Below are 20,830 nucleotides of genomic sequence, written 5' to 3' on the forward strand. Positions count from 1 at the left end.
AAATGCTTCTGGGTGTCAGCATCCTTTGTAAATTGCATACACAGGGCACATCAGGCACATATGCACACATGTGTAATCTCCCCAGAACAGAGTACATGGCTTTCAGCAGGTTCTCAGAGGGGCCCTGGCCTTACAGAGGCCACCCCATTATTGGCGATGCTATTTATTTGGCTGAGTATTGCAGTCTCTGGAACCATCTTTCATTTTTTATATGCTTTTCCATGGGAAACAGGCAGCATGTTCCTAAACAAAGATAACAATGTCCACCTCCTTCTCCTCCATTTCAGCCTTCCCCACCCATTTTGGACCCCTCGGGGCCTTCTGTTCTAGTTCAGCCAAGCCCCTGAATGCTAAGGGGGCCATCAGGAATGGGCTGACTGCTTCAGGCCCCAACATACAGCCCAGAAAGCTGCTGAGTACCAGAGTGTCTGTGGTATTTTCAGGACCGTTCAGTGACACCTGATGGAATGGCCAACTTTCCATTACTTTCCACTCACTGAGGGGTGCTGCTGCTAAAGCCTGGTGCCAAAGAGGCATGGTTCTAGCCCCAAAGGAACCCACTCTGAACAGAAAGCCCTCATAGACTCCATGGAAAGTGACGTGGCAGGTGACAATGAATGCATGGAGGCCTGGGACAGACCAGTGTGCTGGCACTTATTCCTGCAGTAAACTTCTGGACGTGGTAGGAAACCATGTCCCCAAGCTACGCAAGGTGGTAAAGGCCCAGTATTTTCTGTTCTTTAATTCTGATGCATTGCAGATTGGCAGGCTTCCCAGGTGGCACTAGTGGTAAAGAATCTTCCTGCCAATGCAGGAAATGCCGGTTCGATCCCTGGGTTGAGAAGATCCCCTGGAAGAGGGTGTGGCAACCGACTCCAGTATTCTTGCCTGGAGAATCCCCATGGACAGAGGAGTCTGGCAAGCTACAGTCCATGGGGTCACAAAGAGTTGGACATGGCTGAAGCAATTAATCAAACACACAGACTGACTTTTGTGAAATGCATTGCTAGAACAATGACTCTGGCCTTGAAATCAGCCCCCGTGTGGCATTACTATAAAAGTTTGTACTGACTCTTGAGTTCCGTATTTACCTCTCAGTGGAACAGCAACAACTCACAGCTCTGCACTCACCTACACACCAGGTTTTGTGGCCTCCTGGTGTGAAACACACCCCGAGAATGAAGGAGTTGAGTTGTTCCTCTTCACTCTGAGCAGCTGGATCAGTCCAAGTGCTGAATTCCTGGGCTGTTAACTCAAGAACTTCAGCCTGCTGTGAGCTCAAAATGAGCAAGCTTTGGCAGTTCTATAAAAAGGCTCTGGGCGTAGAGATGCCAATGCGGGCAGCTGAAGGGGCTGGACACAGCAGATGAGCAAGGCCCTGGATGGGTGTGCAGGCCCTGTGGTGTCTGCTTCAGCAAGGAGGCCTTCCTGGGAGGCCTTCCTGGAGGGGGTTTCAGGGAGAGGGACTACTGAAGTGTTTTGCAGGAAAAACAGTGGTGCAATAGATGGAGACTGAAAGAGGGGAATTTCAGGAGGGCCAGCACATGGCAAAGGCCAGTGGGTACAAAGGGGAGAAGGGATGGCTACCCACTCCAGTATTCTTGCCTGGAAAACCCCATGGACAGAGGAGCCTGGCAGGCTACAGTTCATGGGATTGCAGAGTTGGACACAATTAAGAGGCTAACACTTTCATATTCACTTTTTCCCCCACTGCGTGATGCAGGAGGGGACGCTGCACCCAGCAAGCCCTCCCAGGCTCTGAGGGAATGGTCAGTCTCTGCTTTCTCTCTTAACAGGAAAACACGGCTGTAGTCAGCCCTTCCTGTACCTCTCTCTGCTGGACACTGACTGGCAGATGACACTAAATACATACCCCTGCCCTCCTGGGGGTTCCAGTCTGCAGAGGTGGCTGTGATGCCCCCCTCATTCAAAGGTGAGGACATTGAGGGTCACAACCAACTAGGTAGCAGGTGGGCTCCGAGGTCTGAGCCAGGGCCCCACCCTGCCCTCTCCCTGAGCCGCCCCTTCCAGCACCCTGGGTCCCCACGACCCATTCCCTTATAAAATGGCTGGGAAAACAACACAGTCACGCTGGTGCTGAAAGCAGAGTGAGACATCTGATTGCACTTTTAAACCCCTCTTCTGGGACTTCCCTGGTGGTCCAGTGGTTTAGACTCGGAGCTGCCATTGCAGAAAGGCCCAGGTTCGATCCCTGGTTGGGAAACAAGATCCCACATGTCACAACTAAAGATTCTGAATGCCACAATGATGACTGAAGGTCCCATGTGCTGCAGCGAAGACCCGGCACAGCCAAATAAATAAATAAATATTAAAAAATAAGATAAAACCCTCTTCTGCATGTCTTTGCCAATGATGCATCATTCAGGCTGGCCCTGGGAGGAATCAACTGGACGGGTGAGGGTGGTGGGTGAGGAAGGCAGGGCTGCAAGCCCTCCTCAGGAGACAGGAAGGCCTCGCCCCACACCCTCAGCTCTAAGGCTCTCTGGGAGTCATTTAAGGCAACTGATGTGCCTGCAGGAGAGCATCCCTACCCCTGCTACATGGCACGAGATTGGAGTTTTCCCAAAAAAGGAGTCCATGCTTTCGGGGCGTGTTCTTGACCATGTGCCTCTCCTTTCTATGACCCAGCCAACCTTTCCCCAGGATGTGCAGAACCTAACTGCCCCCGCTCACCTGCCTCCCCATGGAGTCCAATTCAGATCAGGCAAATTCCAGAGCTACCAGTCCGTTAGCTTGGCAGAGCCCAGGTTGGGACTGCATGGCTACTAAAAATGGCTGTTTTGCCCATCCCAGCTGAAAGAGGCACAGGCTGACATTCTTGTCATAGTTGGAAGTGGTCCAGGGCCGACTTTCTCTGCAGCTGCTTTCCATGGCAGCCTCCTGGCTCCACCCAGGCCTGGGTGAATTCCTCACACCCAAATCAAAAGCAGTATCTGCTGCAGACAGGAGCAAGGGGTGGGGGCAAGGGGGATGACTGCAATGCAGCACCCAGTAGCTCCCCAGCCCCCAGGGAAGAGGGCTTGGTGTGGAGCATGCACTCCACCCTCAGCAAGTGACCATCATGTCACCCTGGCTGCCCAGATGGAGAGCCCAAGGCTGAGAATGACTGGCTGGCCACACCTCATTCGATCAAGTCCCTGCACCTCTGACATCAGGATGCAACTCTTTCCACATGGAAATGTCGTCCCCCTGAGAAAAACACACGAGTCAATGTAGTGTCTGCCCCTCCCCATTGATGGTGGGTCTTTGCGTCTCCCCTGGAGTCTCCACTGCTCCTTCCTTGGGCATGTAGTGCCTTCCGAGGCTGCTCGCCAACCTTGCAGCATCTACCTTGTTTGGAGCCAGAGTCTCCAAAATTGCAGGCCACCCCAGGAGATGCTTGATTGCCCTGAGGCCACCATGCTGGGAGGAAGCCCAGACCACACAGATGGACTCCAGTCAACATCCCCAGGGCTGGGCCCAGCCCTCAATCTTCGGAGAGAAGCACATCCAGGAGACCTAGCCCCCAGCTGCTCGGTTTCCCCCACGGCATAAGTCGTCCCACAGGCTCAGCCTGAAATCCTGACTTCCAAATCCATTGTCGAAGTGAAGTGGAGCTGGTTTGGTGTGTGGGGGAGACGGTGATTCAGCCTCAGGTCTCTAGAACTGTGAGCATCTGGTCTCCAGCAGGCATCACACACCCTCCCATGCTCTCCACAACCAAGCCTGAGTACTTGGTGTTCAAGGAACAGCCAGGATCATGATTCCACACCCCTCCCCTCAAGGAAGTCACGTCTTGAAGGTGGGAAAAGAATGACAAATAACCTATCACCCACCAGACTCCCCACCCTGAGCACAACGAGAGAGGCATGTTCATTCCCACAATCCTGCAGCCCACGGCCAGAACAGGGCCCTGGCTACCGCAGCCGCCAGGCAAGGCCTCGAGCCAGTTAGTAAGCTCACCAGCCGGAATCCCAGGCCCAACCCCATGGCAGCCACCCTGACACTCCTGAGATGGGTACAGAGACGCTGTTATGGGGGAACTGGGAGCACGCCCAGGGTGGGTGAGGGCAGTCTGCAGATGGGGTGCCCTGGGCTCTAGGACCAGAGGACAATCACTCCCAGAGCTGCTGTGAACATAGTGAAGCAGGGGAGAAATTCTGTGAAGTTCAAACCGTGCCACCCAGGGAAAAGGACAGCAGCCAAACCACTCTTCACGAGGCAATCACCATGTTGTCTTCAGGCAGCTGGGCTGTTTGCAGGGTTTGTCCTGGGCTCGGCGCCCAGGCAGACTTCGGAGGCGTCTAGGGAGGCCCAAGCAGTGCTGCGGCCGTGCAGCCTGGGGCAGGGGACCCCGGGCTGCCGACGCACCCTCCTCCCACCGTCTCAGGCCAGAGGCCCACCTGAGCTCTGCACTTTGATGTCCTGTCTCTGCAGACAAGCCCTCTCAGCTCTCAGGGAGGTTGTTAGAAGTGATTCTGAATTTGCCTTTTATCAGAGACCAGAGGAAAGAGTTGAAAGCAGGAGTCTGGGGTTTTCAAAAGAACCTGCAAGACAGGGGAGGGCAGACTAAGTAGCCTCAAGCCTTGAAAGGAAGCAGACAAATGTCTACAGTGGCCCCAGCCCTAGAGGCCACGTGATGGCCTATGATGTGGGACCAGGGGGGCGCCCTCGGAAAAGCCACTGGGTTCTCAGCTTTGTGTTGGCACGGCACTGAGGTGTTTCCTTCAAGGTTGGGTTGTGGTTTCATTTGGAGCCGATCCAAAATCTAATTATCAAACCCAAAGAGGCAGATGCTCTTGTGTGTGTGTGTGTGTGTGTGTGCGCCTGTGTGTGTGTGTGTGTGTGTGTGTGTGTGTAAGTTGCTCAGTCATGTCTGACTCTTTGCAACCCCGTGGACTGTAACCCATCAGGCTCCTCTGTCCATGGGATTCTCCAGGTAAGAATACTGGAGTGAGTTGCCATTTCCTCCTCCAGAGGAACTTCCCAATCCAGGGATCAAACCCAGGTCTCCTGCCTTACAGGCATATTCTTTACCATCTGAGCCACCAGGAGGGGCAGGTGTTCTTGAGCTGCCTCAGATCACAGGGCATGAAGCTGCCCACCACCCTGGGTCTTCTTCTCCCCTGCTAGAGGTCCCAGCTTGCACAAATTCCTGGGCACTTCAGGTGAGGCAGAGATACCTCCAGATGAATGACAGTGCAAAATGAGGCAGGAAGTTAGGTGGACAACAACCCCCTGCAAGGCTGGCCTCCCCCAATAAGCAGGGCCTGGACTCCCCGCCAAATGCTATTTCTCAGGTAGAAGCTGTTTCTCCAGCCCAGAGAGATCCCACTCATGGGATTACCCAGGCTTCTCCAGTGTTATTTTCCAGGTAGCTGCCTTTCTGCCCTGATTTGCTAAGAGGAAGACAACTCAGCAGCCACTGGGGTCATGGCAAAGCCCTGGGGCCGGCAAACAACTGGCCTCCTGAAACTGACAAAATAATGGCAAAACCAATACAATAATGTAAAGTAATTAGCCTCCAATTAAAATAAATAAATTTTTAAAAAATCCCCCCCCAAAAAAAAGAAACTGAAAAAATGTGAGGACAATGCAGAGCTTAAGGGGTGGGTGAGCTGTGATTCGATATCCACACTGTGGGCACTCTGAGGCTGGGTGTTGCCAGGTGCTGGGGAGATGTGCTGATGATGTCATCCTGTCTTCAAGGAGCCATACCCATGGGGGCTAAAAGACACTTCTACCAGCAGCCTAGATGCCTTTTTAAATTGTGATCAACTATGTGTAACATAAAATTTATCATTTTAACTATTTTCCACTGTACAGTTTATCGGCACTCATTCACGTTGTTGTGTAACCATCACCACCATCCATCTCCAGAACTCTTTGTTCTTTCCAAACTGAAACTCTGTCCCATTTAAACACTAATTCCCCATTCTCCCCCCGCCCCCATCCAGCCCTTGGCAACACCGTTCTACTTTCTGTTTCCATAAATCTGACTAGTCTCATGTAAATGGACTCACACAGTATGTGTCCTTTCGTGACTTACTTATCTCACTAAGTAGAATGCCTTCAAGGTTCATCCGTGTTGTAGCATGCGTCAAAATTTCCTTCCTTGTTACAGTTGAATAATATTTTATTGTATGCTATTTTAAATATTTATTCATTTAATTATTTGGCTGCTTTCTGACCTAGTCATGGCACACAGGCTTAGTTGCACCAAGGCATGCGGAGTCTTAGTTCCCTGACTAGGGATTGAACCTGGGTCCCCTGCATTGCTAAGTAGAGTCTTAGCCACTGGACCTGCTGTTTTAAATGTACTTGCTCAGGTGTAGTAAGACACGCAGCCATGAAAATAATTGTCACGAAGTAAGAAGTTTTTACACTCACAGATCCCTAGATGCCTCCTGGCAGGGCAGGTCATGCAGGGTCACATGGGGAAACATCAGGGTCAGGGAGGAGGCAGAGGGGGACACATGGGAGAAAAACTTTACTGTGTTTTCTATTGAGCTTCCCTAGTGGTTCAGACAGTAGAGAATGTGCCTGCAGTGCAGGAGACCCGGCTTCTATCCCTGGGTCGGGAAGATACCCTGGAAAAAGGCAGTGAGCAGGCTTAGGATTAGTTAGTTTGAATAAGGTCAGCAAATCTTTGTATAGCGACTATGCCTAGTTACCTGATATCTGGACCTGGGATTATTAGGGTAGGTGAATAATAACCTGAGAAAGACAGCCAGAAAGAGGAGGGGAGTGGGTTGATTAACCTGTGAAAGCTGTGCTCACAAGGAAGCCATTTCTTATCTGTAGGTATGAACTCGGAGAAGGCGATGGCACCCCACTCCAGTACTCTTGCCTGGAAAACCCCATGGATGGAGGAGCCTGGTAGGCTGCAGTCCATGGGGTCGCTAGGAGTCGGACACACTGAGCGACTTCACTTTCACTTTTCACTTTCATGCACTGGAGAAGGAAATGGCAACCCACTCCAGTGTTCTTGCCTGGAGAATCCCAGGGACGGGGGAGCCTGGTGGGCTGCCATCTATGGGGTCGCACAGAGTCGGACACGACTGAAGCGACTTAGCAGCAGCAGCAGCAGCAGGCATTAACTAGCCCTGGGAGGGACCATCCCTCTAGGATCAGTACGATGTCAAAGCAAACGAAATACAAAAACCTTTAAAACATGACAGGTATATACCACTCCATGTATATACCACATTTTGTTTGTCAATTCATCTGTCAGCAGACACTGGATTATTTCCGTCTTTTGGCTACTGCAAATAAAGCTGCCATGAGCATTAGCAAATAAGCATCTATTTGAGTTCCGGGCAGCCTAGATTATTTTTAAAGTGTGATGAGAACCTAAATTTATTTTTTTCAGAAATGGGGAAGAAAGTAGTGCCAAAATCAGGAGTTGGAACATAACAGTCTCAACTAGATGAATATGTGCAGTGCCAAAGTCCTTGCCCTAGCCCACTTCTTCAGCATCCCTAATGCCAAGAGTAGCATAAATATCTTTTTCGAGCCTGGTAGTCACATCCTAGCCATCTTCTCTTCCCTGCAGCAGAAAATGACCCAAGTTCAGTGGCACAGCTCTGACCACTGGGCAGGTAGGTGCCCCAAAGTCCTTTGCTAACATATCATTGTTTAGTCACTCAGTGGTATACGACTCTTTGCAACACCATGGACTGTAGCTCACCAGACTCCTCTGTCCGTGGAATTTTCCAGGCAAGATTACTGGAGTGGGTTGCCATTTCTTTCTGTGCCAACATATAAAATTATTCAAAAACCCAAAACATTGACTTCAGAGTCTTGGATGGGTGCCTGGGTCATGCTCATAGCTGCAGATCAGATTGGACCTGCCATAGAATATCACGGGAAAGCCCTTGCTCACGTCCGCTGTGATTTTTCCTTAACCCTCTAGTCCTCTGCAGTAAGAAGAGTAACTAACTGACCTTAGACCATGAAGCTCACCATCCACCTTCTCAACTTCCTGAGGACAATCCTAGACACCAGTGTCCCTTTTAAAGCCAGGTCTTTTCAAGACACCACTAAGAATTCACCTGTCCCCTATGAAGACAGTGTCAGACAACAAAGGGAGTGGGAGGCAGGGAAGAGGGCCTGACATGAGGCTCTCTGCTCTCTGATGCAACCTACCTTTGGGGCCTTCTGTAGCTCTGTGGCCCTGCAAATTTGCAAATATGAGAAAGGGGTTCACCAGCCAGAAGTCAGTCCTTTGCTATCCTTGCCTGACTTGTCCATCATCTGTCTTCTAAGAGCAGATGGAAACACAAGGAGGGCCTAAGGACACACGGCATCAGTCACCTACCGATGATAAATGGTTTGGGTTCACAGCCAGCCTTTTAGATAAGTCAGCAATACATTGTTTAATTTGTTCTGAACACATTGGGGCAAAATGCACTGTGTTTCTGACTCAGGATGCCTTTTCCCAAGTGTCACCCCTGGGGCTAAATAAAGTCCAGTTAGAATACAGTTTCCTGGGCCTTACGAGGTGAGGCTAGGGAGCCCGTACTGCCCAGAATGCCCAGGGTGTTGGGGAAATCTCCAGGTTTGTTATGAAATGCATCTTTGTATTTCAATACATATTAAGATCATTAAAATGAACACCCACTGATAATTGTGTAGAGCATTTACTATGAGTTCATCGTATTCCAGGCCCAGGGCTATGCATACACCTGTCCGAGTCTTTTGAACCTGGAAGGATGCACCAGCCTGACCAATCATGAAAACAAGTGTTAAGGGCACTTTTTTTCCCTGGAGATTTTCCTGTAAGATGGAATAAGAGAGACGAGCTTCAGTGGCGGGTGTCACAGATTCTGCAAATATTTTTGAATTTAAAAATCACAAAGGATTTACCCAACCAAGGACAATGTAGGCAGCGAGTGACTGTTTCAATATAAAATACCTCTGGGTTTTCCGAGAGGAGTCACTTGGACATAGATGATTTCCTGAGCTGTGTGATCACAGAATTCTTAAGCCACATACCACCAAGAAAGGAAAAAAGCATGAAACTTGCTGAAGCTTGGGCGACTGTCAGATGGCGAGTGACAGTGGTCACAGCAGAACTAGGGACAAATTTCATGCAAAAATACAGTGAAAAAGAGCACAGGAGGTGCTATAATGCATCAGTGGCCAAACAAGCACGTTTCTCAGACCTTATCCTCTGGGGATGGGAGAAGGGTCCGGAAGGAGTCTTCTGGTCACTGTTCGTGAAGAACCAGGGGTGTGGAAAATACAACACACACGCAGAGAGCAATGCCCAACAAGATAAGGAACTTGATGAGATTAACTTGGTGCCTGAAATAAGCAAACGATAGAAGAAATCACAGGAGTGTACCTTGACCTTTCAGAGATGCCGTGTGAGCAAGAATCCACTGGGCCATGAGGACAACCTCCTGCTTCAGGCCACAAATGCTGGACAGACACAGTGCCCTGGATCATAAGAACAGGCATCATGGCCTCGGATCACTTTATGACTCCCCATGAACTGAACTGAACTGATGCCAAGGAGGCCAGCTAGGGACAGGCCAGAGGGCCACAGTGGGGAGCAGCAGGGAAATGAGCCAGAGGACAGGGACCCCCGCCACCACTGCCTCCAGGGCCCTCTGGAAGGGCATTCATAGCACATCATCCGGAATCTCCCAGGCCCAGCTCCTCTTAGGTGCCAAGCATTCTCTGGGCCAGCAGCACCTCCAGCCCAAGGTACACGAAGCCCAGCACTCACCTTCCCCAGAGGTCAAGCTGACAGCGGAGGCTTGTGTGACATGTCCACCCACTCATTCTGCTCAGGCATGGCCCAGTTCTCCATTAAAGACCCTCAGCAACTCTGGTTGGTGCCACAAACCCTGCAGCAGCCTGAAGGGAGTGAGCAACATTTCCACGCTGACAGTCCCGCCTCCCCTGGTGCCTGGTCAAAATGCCGATCTTAACTCTAGGGGGCTGGAGTGTGGCCTGAGATTCTGTGTTTCTAACATGTGACACTCGCTGTAGTCCAGGGACCCCACTTAAGTAGCAGGGCCCTGAGATTTGGGAGGGATCTGTGGTCTGGAGGCGCATCTGATGACCCAGGTCTGTTTAGCACCCTGTGGCAGAACGCCCTCTCTTCACCCCAGCATTGCTGCTCCGAAAGCCCAAGCATGCAGGCTCCCTTTCACCAAGGTGATCGCCAGCATCCCAGTGACTTTCCCCATTCAGCCATTCATGTTGCTACGTCATCAGAAGCCACAGTCCCAAGGACATAAATAGCCACCAGCTTTCCAAGGAAAGAAAACATCTGAATGATTTTTATGATCAGGTTTTCAGATTTTACATTGCACGCTCAAGCTGTTAGGAAAAAATGAAAGAGCCGACCCTCACAACAATGCACATGATGACCGTCTGCTCAGCTGAAGAGGAAAGCCACATCTGACTTGGGATCTGCACACCAACTGATACATGCAAATCAGCAGCCGTGCAGGGCACAGGTCAGCAGGAAGCCCTTCCTCCCGCCCCGCTTCTCAGACCACTAACCGTGACTCGTGTGAACTTCTCAGGAGGTTCAGATAAAATGAGAGAGAGAAAGGATGTGGTCACTGCTTTGGAGATTAGCAAGGAAAACAAACCAAATGAAGAGTAAGCATTCAGGTTGTCTCCTCGAAGCCAGAAAGAAAGACCTCCTGAGTGGGCGCTGGATGAGAAATTACAGTCCCGCTTGGCCGGGTGCTTGGGGGTTCCTGGAGCCAGAAGGCTTTCTCTCCTCTCGAGCACTTCTACATCCCTCCAGCAGTCCATTGACTTGCCCTTTTTTTCCTCCTTTCCCAGGGCTTGCCACCAAGCACAGAAAGCAGAGGAAGGGAGAAGGCTTCAATTCGGAGAAACTGGATTCAACTGAGGGACACAGGTCTGGTATGGTTCTCAAGTATATTTCAAGTTCCTTGGTGTCTATTATATAATACTGACATTGCAGAGCAAAACCACCTCGATTCATCCATCCTCCCAGAAAATATCTATTGAACTCCTACTATGGGGTGACCCTGATCCAGACGGTGGATTCACCGGTGGCTAGGATAGAAAAGGTCTCGTCTCTCCTAGAGCTTGCCTAACTGGGAACAGGAGAATGGATGCATGATGGATTTCGGAGAGGGGTGATGCTTTGAAAAGTAATAAGGCAGAAGGGACGTGGGGGAGGGGGAACAGGAGCACCACGTGATGCACACAGCACTTTCTCAAGGGGCACCATCTACATGAACATCCAGGAGCTCCCAGGGTGGTCCTAAGCAGAATCCTGAATCCAGAAGGGGCCGGGTGTGGGGAGAGCTTGTGGACAAATGGAAAAGCAAGAGTGCTGGGGGGCATCGCTCACAGGAGAGGCACAAGGAGTCCAGGGTCACAGCCACGAGGGGATCTGTGTCCTGCTGAAGGTTTCCCCACTGGTCAAACCCTAAAATGAAGACAAAGGCAAGAGAGCAGTCTGATGGGTGTGTTTGCATCAGCCTCCGGGGCACAGAGCAGGGGAGAGTCAAGGAGCCCTGGAGAAGCCACGTCCCCAGTGCAGCACAAAACAGTCTCAGAGATGAATTCCCCACAGACTGAAGGTGGAGGCTGCCAGAGCACACTTTCCAAGGCGGCGGCTCACCCCTCTGTCCCCAGCTCTGGCCCCCGCAAACACCAGGCTGCATGCTGGCCATGCCTAGAAGGACCCAGTCGGGAAGGGCAGGACCTGCTCACAGACTAGAGGACAAAGCAAACAGATTGGAGTTTGAACATGGCCAAACCTCTCTCCCTCTCCACGAAGTTCAATATATCAAAGTATTTTGAAACAAGGAAATAGATACAAAAGTTGTGTGCATATATAAAGGGTTCTGTATCTTTAAATTTAAAGCAACCTTCAGAAAAAAAAGGCAGCAGAGTTTGTTTCTTTTTCTTCTCATGCAAAGTTCAAGTTGAGAAAGCTGTTTTGGAATGGGACAGTTGCATAAGTATGGGATTAGTTGTACTTGATTATAGATTAATGACAGTGAGTAGGGAAAACCTAGTGTATATAGAACACCTACCCTTGACCCCATCTTTAAGACTCGGCTAAAGTCTTTTTTTTTTTTTAACCTCCCTTGATTTTCCCTCACTCCATCTCAACATGGGTCCCCACTTATGTGGCCAAGGAGGATTGTCACCTGGGTCCCAATCTCCTGTTTTGATGTCTTGCTTTTCCCACACAACTGCGCTCTCACAGGTCTTCATTCTCCAAATCTGAGGGCCTGGTCTAGAGCAAGGCGTTTATTAAGACTCAATGAATGTTTGCTGAGCAAGGAAGGAATGACAGCACCGCATCCGAGAGTCATCTGGGAAATGAAGCTTGCAGCCACCCTGAACTCCTGCTCTTCTTATCATCTTCATGTTTATAGATGAATAAGCTGGGAGCTGAGTTCCCTGCTGGCTCAAAGGGTGAAAAATCTGCCTGCAAAGCAGGAGACCTGAGTTTGATGCCTGGCTTGGGACGATCCCTTGAAGTAGGAAATGACAACCGGCTCCAGTATTCTTGCCTGGAGAATTCCATGGACAGAGGAGCCTTGTGGGCTACAGTCCAACGGGTCACAAAGAGTTGGACACAACTGAGCAACTAACAGCCACACACAAACACACAGGATCCAGTTCATTAGTAACAAAAACAGAATTTGCTAAATCCACAGTCTATGTCTTTGAATCAAACAACCTCATATCTTTGGCAAAAAAAAAAAAAACCTAGAATGAATCTTGAAAAGAATTGTGAGGCCCAGAAGGAGCCTCGGAAAGTGGTTATCTCATCATCCAGTGCTGACGAAATCTCTTCTTTAATAGGTGACCAAGAGCCACAGATGCCAAAGTTTTTACTTGACCGGTAAACAGTGAAACCCGAATGTTATTCTGGCTCTGTCACTCATGGTTCTGTGTCTTCATCGTCTTCATTTGGTCAACAAACCTTTACCAAGGTCATGAACTAGGTGCTGGGGTGGCACAGATGAGAACATGTGTCTGCCTATTTTCAAAAGCTCCCTCGTCAGCCAGAAAATGGGCGTACAAGCCAGCAATTATAATAAAGTGTGTAGAGGACCATTATGAAATTTTGTGTACCATCTACGCAAAGCACCAAGGATCACAGAGAAGAAACACGTATCTGTGGGGAAATCAGTGGGTGGGAGACAGAAAGCTTTGCATGACGGTGAGTCTTTGGACTATTGAGCAAAGTATCATGCTCGTGGCCTGGAAAGTTTCTTCCAGCTCTGGTGGAAGAGGAATTATGGTGTGGTGGTGACATAAAAGGAAGCTTGGAGTGTAACCTCCCTGAGCCTTTATGCTTTGAGGGGTGCCATACCCAATGGTCATCAGAGCGTGATGAATCCAGTCCATGGGGTTCAAATCCCAGTCATCCCACTCACGACCTGGTGAAAGAACCTAACTTTCCTATGCCCAAGCTTCTCCATGGGTGGAATGGAGTCTCAGGGGTGAGGTCCTCACTGCAAACAGTGAAACCAAAAGCCACCTCCTGAAACAGGTGGAGACCAGCAAGGATGTACACAACAGGGATGGTCTCATGAGGACACAGCCCCTGGCTTAACCACACTGAAGTCTGGCCACAGAGTGTTGACCCCAGGGGCCAGTTGTGATTCCATCAGAGGCTGACCCACTAAGCCTAGCAGAGAATTAGGGGCACAAGATACAAAGGGATCAGACCTTCCCAAGGATAGGGCTGATGGAAAGGAGAGCCCCGCATCTGGTTGTTGCTGTAGCTCAGCCAACAGATGTGAGGTGGGGGAGAGCAGGACCCCAGAGACAAGCTGAAGATGGGGATCCACTTCCTCCTTACCTCCTCCCACTCTGATGCACATGAAGCCTCCAAGGGAGCTGGTATCCTCCACCATGAGCTTGCACAGGCATCTGGGCTGGGGCTCAAAGAAGCCATCAGAGATCCTCAGGAGCTGAAGGTGAGCTGCACCCCACAGCAACCATAGATGCAAAGCGGCCCCAACTTCATTGCTGCTGCCCAACTGACCATAGGAGATGGCAAAGGTAAGGCAAGTTTTCAGATACTATTAAAGTTTCAAATTTTATTCGTTTTTTATAATTTTATTTATTTTTGTCTGTGCTGGGTCTTCATTGCTACACGTGTTTTTCTCTAGTTGTGGGGAGCAGGGGCTACTCTCTAGTTACAGTGGTTTTCATTGCAGTGGCTTCTCTTATTGTGGAGCACAGGTTCTAAGTCTCCTGGGCTTAGTAGTTGCGGCCCCCAGGCTCTAGAGCACAAGTTCACTAGCTGTGGCACACAGGGTTAGTTGCTCCATGGCATGTATCATTTTTCCAGATCAGGGGTCAATTTTGTGTATCCTGCATCAGCAGGCAGATTCTTTACCACTGAGCCACCAGGGAAGCCCAAAGTCTCAAATATTAAAAAAAAACAAGTTAGTTATCCCAAAGGAGATGTTTCAGGCTGAGGATCTGACTTAGTTAGATAAAAGCTCTTAAGAGAAGGACTAGCTAGGACTCCCTTGCTGAAGTGAGAGCCCTCTCCCCCTGCTGACTTTATAGACAGGAGCTGCCCTGCTATGCCAGGGGCTATGGAGGCACCACAGGTCAAAGGCCTGGAGACACTTTTGGGAGCTGAGAGTAGCCCATGCCAGGTACCAGCAGGAACATGGGAACCTCCATTTTACAGCCACAAGGAATGAGCTCTGCTACCAACATGGATGAGTCAGGAGTGGACTCCTCTCCAATCAAGAACCAGATGAGACCTCAGCCCAGCTGGCACCTTGAGACCCTGAGCAGAAGAACTAGATAAGTCCTTCCTGGACCCCTGAACCTCAGAGACTGTGAAGTAGCATGTGGGTGCTGGTTTCTGCCATCATTTGCTATGTTGGAATGGAGAACTAATGCAGGAAGGCCCAGTACACAGTGCAATTCCAGCCTGGCTAGGTTGGCACAGCTCTGGCATCGTACCTTGGCCCTCCTGTCCTTGCAACTCTGTTACAGGGTTCAAGCTCACTCTGCTCACTGAACAATAGGCCAATTAATCCAAGAGATGAGGTGTTGAGGAAAGGAATATGACTTTATTTGAAAAGCCAGCTGACCAAGAAGTTGGCACACTGATGTCTCAAAATAACCATCTTGTCCAGGTCTGGATGCCAGATCAGAGATGGGAGTGGGGAGGTGAGGAAACAAAGTAAAAAGGCCATTAAGTTCAGTTCAGTCACTCAGTCGTGTCCAATTCTTTGCGACCCCATGAATCACAGCACACCAGGCCTCCCTGTCCATCACCAACTCCCGGAGTTCACTCAAACTCATGTCCATCGAGTCGGTGATGCCATCCAGCCATCTCATTCTCTGTCATCCCCATCTCCTCCCACCCCCAATCTTTCCCAGCATCAGACTCTTTTCCAGTGAGTCAACTCGTCGCATTTGGAAAAAGGCCATTAACCTTGCAAAAATGTCCTAGAATGGCAAGCCTCAGACAGGGGGGTATATTAATTTCTTTCTTCCTGCAATCTACAGGTGGACAGGGTTATGAACAAAGGCACTTTAGCTTAACAGTCAAGCAGAGGGACAGGATTCCCTGAGGCAGGCCACTAGGTATGATTATAATTGTAGTAACAAAAGCAACAGAGAGTAATTCAAAGAAACAGCTTCAACAGTCAGAACTGACTTCTCCCTGCGACAACTCCAGAAAATCTTGGGTCCCAGCAGAGACCAGCAGACCAGCAATCTCTCCTGAAGGTGCAGGGGCTCCAGAGATGCCCTGGACACAGCCTGCCCAGCTCCCCACACCCCCCGACTTGGCCAGCCCTGCCATTTTACTGTTCCAGCCTCACCTTGCCTTAGGAAGTGGAGAAGCATCACTGATATTCCTGCATCCCCTAGACCTATCAGCATGTTACCACGACACCCGAGAGGGTGGCCAGGGTCTTAGGGGAAGCCCTACTCCCTGCTTTGGGTGAATAAGGAACCACCTGGTCCCATGGGTCTTCATGTCCCCCTCTTAAGAGTCATAAAAATCTCACTAATGCAAAGACCCTGAGGCTGGGAAAGATTAAAGGCAGGAGGAGAATGGGACAACAGAGGATGATGATTGGATGGCATCACCAACTTGATGGACATGAGTTTGAGCAAGTTCCAGGAGTTGGGGACAGACAAAGAAGCCAGGCATGCTGCAGTCCATGGGGTCACAAAGAGTCCGACACGACTGAGCGACTGAACTGACTGAACACAAAGTAAGGTAGACTATCCACCAAACTACTTAAGAGGTGGTGTCTTTTTTCTGAGCTCAAGCAAATTAAGGTGTTGGCACCGCCAATTTCTCACCTCAAAAGAACTGACCACCTGTGAATGCTGAGCTCACACATGGAATCTTGGCCAGGGAATATGGACTTGATTATTGTCCTGGGTTGTCTGAGAAGATCACCAAAGACAGGACCATCTCCAGCAGCAAAAGAAAGACAGAGGACTCTGAGCCTATGTGCGCATCTCCCCAGGCCAGATGGAGCAGCTGACACACAGCAGTTCCCATGCTTGCTGGTGTTGAGACTGCCTATCAGACACACACAATCTATGGAATCCTCACCTGTGTGATATGCCTTCCTAAGAAACAGTCTGGCTTAGAAAATCACACAAAAGAACTAAAGAGAAAATAGGAAACTAACAAGAAATGAAATTGTTGTTAATTTTTTTTTCAATGACTTTGCTTCAGCCAGTGAAGCAGATACAGCTGCTTCTGCTCTTGCTGATTGTGTGAAAGTTTCTGGTGGTGTGGTACTTTGGATTCTGAATATGGAAGTTAAGTATAATCATCTATTTCTTTTTTTCCCCCCTTTGGGTACAGGAATTTAGTTTTCCAACTGGAGTATAATTGCTTTACAATGTTGTGTTAGTTTCATCTGTACAACACTGTGAATCGATTATATGTATACAAATAGCCCCTCCCTCTTGAACCTCCCTGCCACAGACACCCATCCCACCCATCTAGGTCATCACAGAGGTCATCACAGAGCACCCAGCTGAGTTCCCTGTGCTATGCAGCAATTTCCCACTGCCTATTTTATACATGGTAGTGAATTCCACTGTGATTCAAATGCTTCATATATCTGCACTTGGGCATGTGAAATGAATTCTTCATCAAAGTTCAATTGAACATCGGTGTCAACTACTCCAAAAGGGGTTATATCACAAATTACTACACACTTGACTACCTCAAAACACCAGACCCCCAAAAAAAGATCTTTTAACGTATATTGTCTGCTAAACCTTGTCTTTCTATTAGTGTCAGACTTTATTTTTGGGGGCTCCAAAATCACTGCAGATGCTGATTACAGCCATGAAATTAAAAGACGCTTACTCCTTGGAAGGAAAGTTATGACCAACCTAGATAGTATATTAAAAAGCAGAGACATTACTTTGCCAACAAAGGTCCGTCTAGTCAAGGCTATGGTTTTTCCCGTGGTCATGTATGGATGTGAGAGTTGGACTGTGAAGAAAGCTGATCGCCGAAGAATTGATGCTTTTGAACTGTGGTGTTAGAGAAGACTCTTGAGAGTCCCTTGGACTGCAAGGAGATCCAACCAGTCCATTCTAAAGGAGATCAATCCTGGGTGTTCACTGGAAGGACTGATGCTAAAGCTGAAACTCCAATACTTTGGCCACCTCATGCGACAAGTTGACTCACTGGAAAAGACTCTGATGCTGGGAAAGGTTGGGGGCGGGAGGAGAAGGGGACGACAGAGAATGAGATGGCTGGATGGCATCACCGACTCTGTGGACATGAGTTTGAGTGAACTCCGGGAGTTGGTGATGGATAGGGAGGCCTGGCGTGCTGTGATTCATGGGGTCGCGGAGAGTCAGACACGACTGAGGGACTGGACTGAACTGAACTGAATCCTTACTGAATGTAAGCAACTCACCTTTGCAGTTTTCAGTGATAAGAAAATTGCTTCAAAAGGTAATTTCATCTAAGTCAAAATTCCATGTATATTCTACACATGTAATTGTGTCATTACTCTGTACATAAAGGAATAGGCATATAGTTTGTCCTAATAGCTAATGAGGGTCACCCTCCCCACTCACTGCAAATGCTGGTATGGAGGGCAACGGAAGGCACTTCTGCCAGGACTCACACAGCCTCCACTCTCCTCCAGTCCAAGGGTGCACCCCTCCCACAGGGTCCCAACACCTTCTGTGCACGGATTCAAAGGACAGTCTGGCAAGGTTGATGGACCCCTTCATGGCTTAATGTCTTTAAATTAATGAAATGCACACAATTATAAAGGAAACCATTCAGAGTGAACTAGAACTCTGAAAGGCGCTTCCCTGGTAGCTCAGTGATAAAGAACCCAATGCAGGTTTGATCCCTGACCTGGGAAGATCCCCTGGAGAAGGAGATGACAACCCACTCTAGTATTCTTGCCTGAGAAATCCCATGGACAGAGGAGCCTGGTGGAACACAGTCCTTGGGGTCGAAAGAGAGTCGGACACCACTTAGCGACTAAGCAACAAACAACCACCTACACTTTCTCTGTAAATAATCACTATTTTCAAAAGAGAAGATGGTTTTCCTGTTGCCAAGATCACATCTCCAACCAACGGGGAAGTGGCACAATCACAGGTTCACAGCAGCTATGCATTATTTTCCTTCTATTGGAGCCAGGATCCTGCTCATTCAGGACTTTGGAACTTCAGGACTCAGAGCTCCGTTCTTTCCACATCTGTCTTCCAATGATTTTCGAGATCAGCAGTGATGTGGGTTATAATCTGACATGGAAGGAAAGTCATCCCTCTCCCTCTCCAAAGCCTAAACAAGAATGGAGAATAAAAAATTACAAGCTGCTTTTGCCATGTTTCCATAAGCAACACAGGATTTGTCAGCCTGAACAGTTGGAGCCGCTGGCCCAGGTCCCCTGAGTCACGCCTGGTTGGGTGGGGGGAGGGGGACTATTTATAGAGCAGATGCTTTGTTTGTACACTCGCCTGTTTCCTGGGCCACAGCCTTCCTCCACCTGCATGGTAAAAGCTGCTCATCAAACAACAGAAGCAATTCTTCCTTTCCAACTTTCCCTAAAATCACAAAAACGAGGAAAGGGTAAACACAAAAGATGTTTTAACTAGAAGAATTCTTTCCTCTCCAACTAGAAAGTTATCCAAATGCTGTTTCCAGAAGGAACCCTTTTGTATCATTATTAGGGAAAAAGTGCTCAGACTCCACACCCTGTTGTCTCCAGGGCCCCGGGTTTCCCAAGCCCGCCTGGGGTGCTGTGTGAGAACTTAAAAGAACCCACCACCGCAGCTGGGCAGGCTCTGCCCTCCTGTGTCACGCACACCAGGCACTTAAAGAGGAGCCCCTGGATACATAGGAGTTGAAAGTCAAAGGATTGCAGGGTCAACGGGGCCTTTGGAGCTTTCAGATGAATGCACCGTTCCCTTTGCTGTGCGGTGTCAGTGACAGCAAAGCCCACAGCAGTGAGTAACCTGCAGCCCGACCCGCTCCCAGGCAGCTACCAGCATCTGGTGAGCCCTGGAGGTGGAAGGAGGCAAGGACAACCTTCTAGTTTCTTCTTGAAAGAATTGTGATCTCATTCTAGAGACGGGGACAGCCCAGAAAGGAGGTGAGGGGAGGGAGATGGCTGTGAGGGTGCTGGGCTTCCAGCAAAGTTGCCTCATGGAAAGTCAACCACAGAGGACAAGGAGCAACCTCGCTGAGGGCAGGGCCAGGCGGCTGGCCCAGGGCACACCTCTCTTGGGTGGGCTGGGAAGTGCACAAGGAACAAGCTGAGTGGGCACCAAAAGGCAAAAGCAATACAGCCAGACCACCACGGACTGATGACAAGGGAGCCAGGAGCTGGGAGACTGAATCACTAGGTTGAGGGACATTTGAGAAGCACTTCATGTTTCAAACGATGACATGCGGTCCTAGGAAAATGAACTGGGAGAGCTGGTGTGGAGAGGAGGAAGGTCATTCCATTTCTATCCAGTTAGGCACACAGTATATAAAACAGATACACAGATAGAGGCGTGCGTGCATGCACGCATGCTAAGTCACTTCAGTCATGTCCAACTCTTTGCGGCCCTGTAGACTGTAGTCTGCCAGGCTACTCTGTCCATGGGATTCTCCAGGCAAGAATACTGGAGTGGGTTTCCATGCCCTTCTTCAGGGGATCTTCCCCACCCAAGGATAGAACCTACGCTTAGTAAATCACCTGCCTTGGCAGGAGGGTTCTTTACCACCAGCGCCACCTGGGAATAGATATAAATATGAACATATGTTATATATATATCACATCAGAAAAGATAATGTCTCATAGGAAAGTCTTAAACTAGGACTCAAACACAACAAACTCAAACATTGCACAATAAACACTAAATAAATGTCCAAAGACCAAAGTATTTAAAAGTGCCAATACTGGAACTTTCTTAGGTGAAAGAATTCAGCTATTATTATGCTACTTTACAGACACCTAGGGCTTCTCTTGTAGCTCAGTTGGTAAAGAATCTGCCTGCAGTACAGGTGACCTGGGTTCGATCCCTGGGTTGGGAAGATCCCCTGGAGAAGGAAATGGCAACCCACTCCAGTATCCTTGCCTGGACACAGGAGCCTGGTGGGCTGCAGTCCATGGGGTCTCAAAGAGTTGGGCACAACTGAGCAACTAACACTTACTGTAGACAGCTAGAAATATTCTTGGAACCAAACTCGACTTGGACTTATTGGCTGAGCCAGAGAATGGAACCGCACCAGAGTCTCGCCCAGCAGCTGCCTGCGGCTCGTCCTGAGCGTGTTCGCTGCCCTGGGAGCGCCAAAGACTTCCGGTAACAAACTCCCACGGGGGCCGCG

The sequence above is a fragment of the Moschus berezovskii genome, chromosome 7 (genome assembly GCF_049115385.1).
Source record: "Moschus berezovskii isolate FMDL1 chromosome 7, NW_MosBer_1.0, whole genome shotgun sequence".
Classification (NCBI taxonomy): domain Eukaryota; kingdom Metazoa; phylum Chordata; class Mammalia; order Artiodactyla; family Moschidae; genus Moschus; species Moschus berezovskii.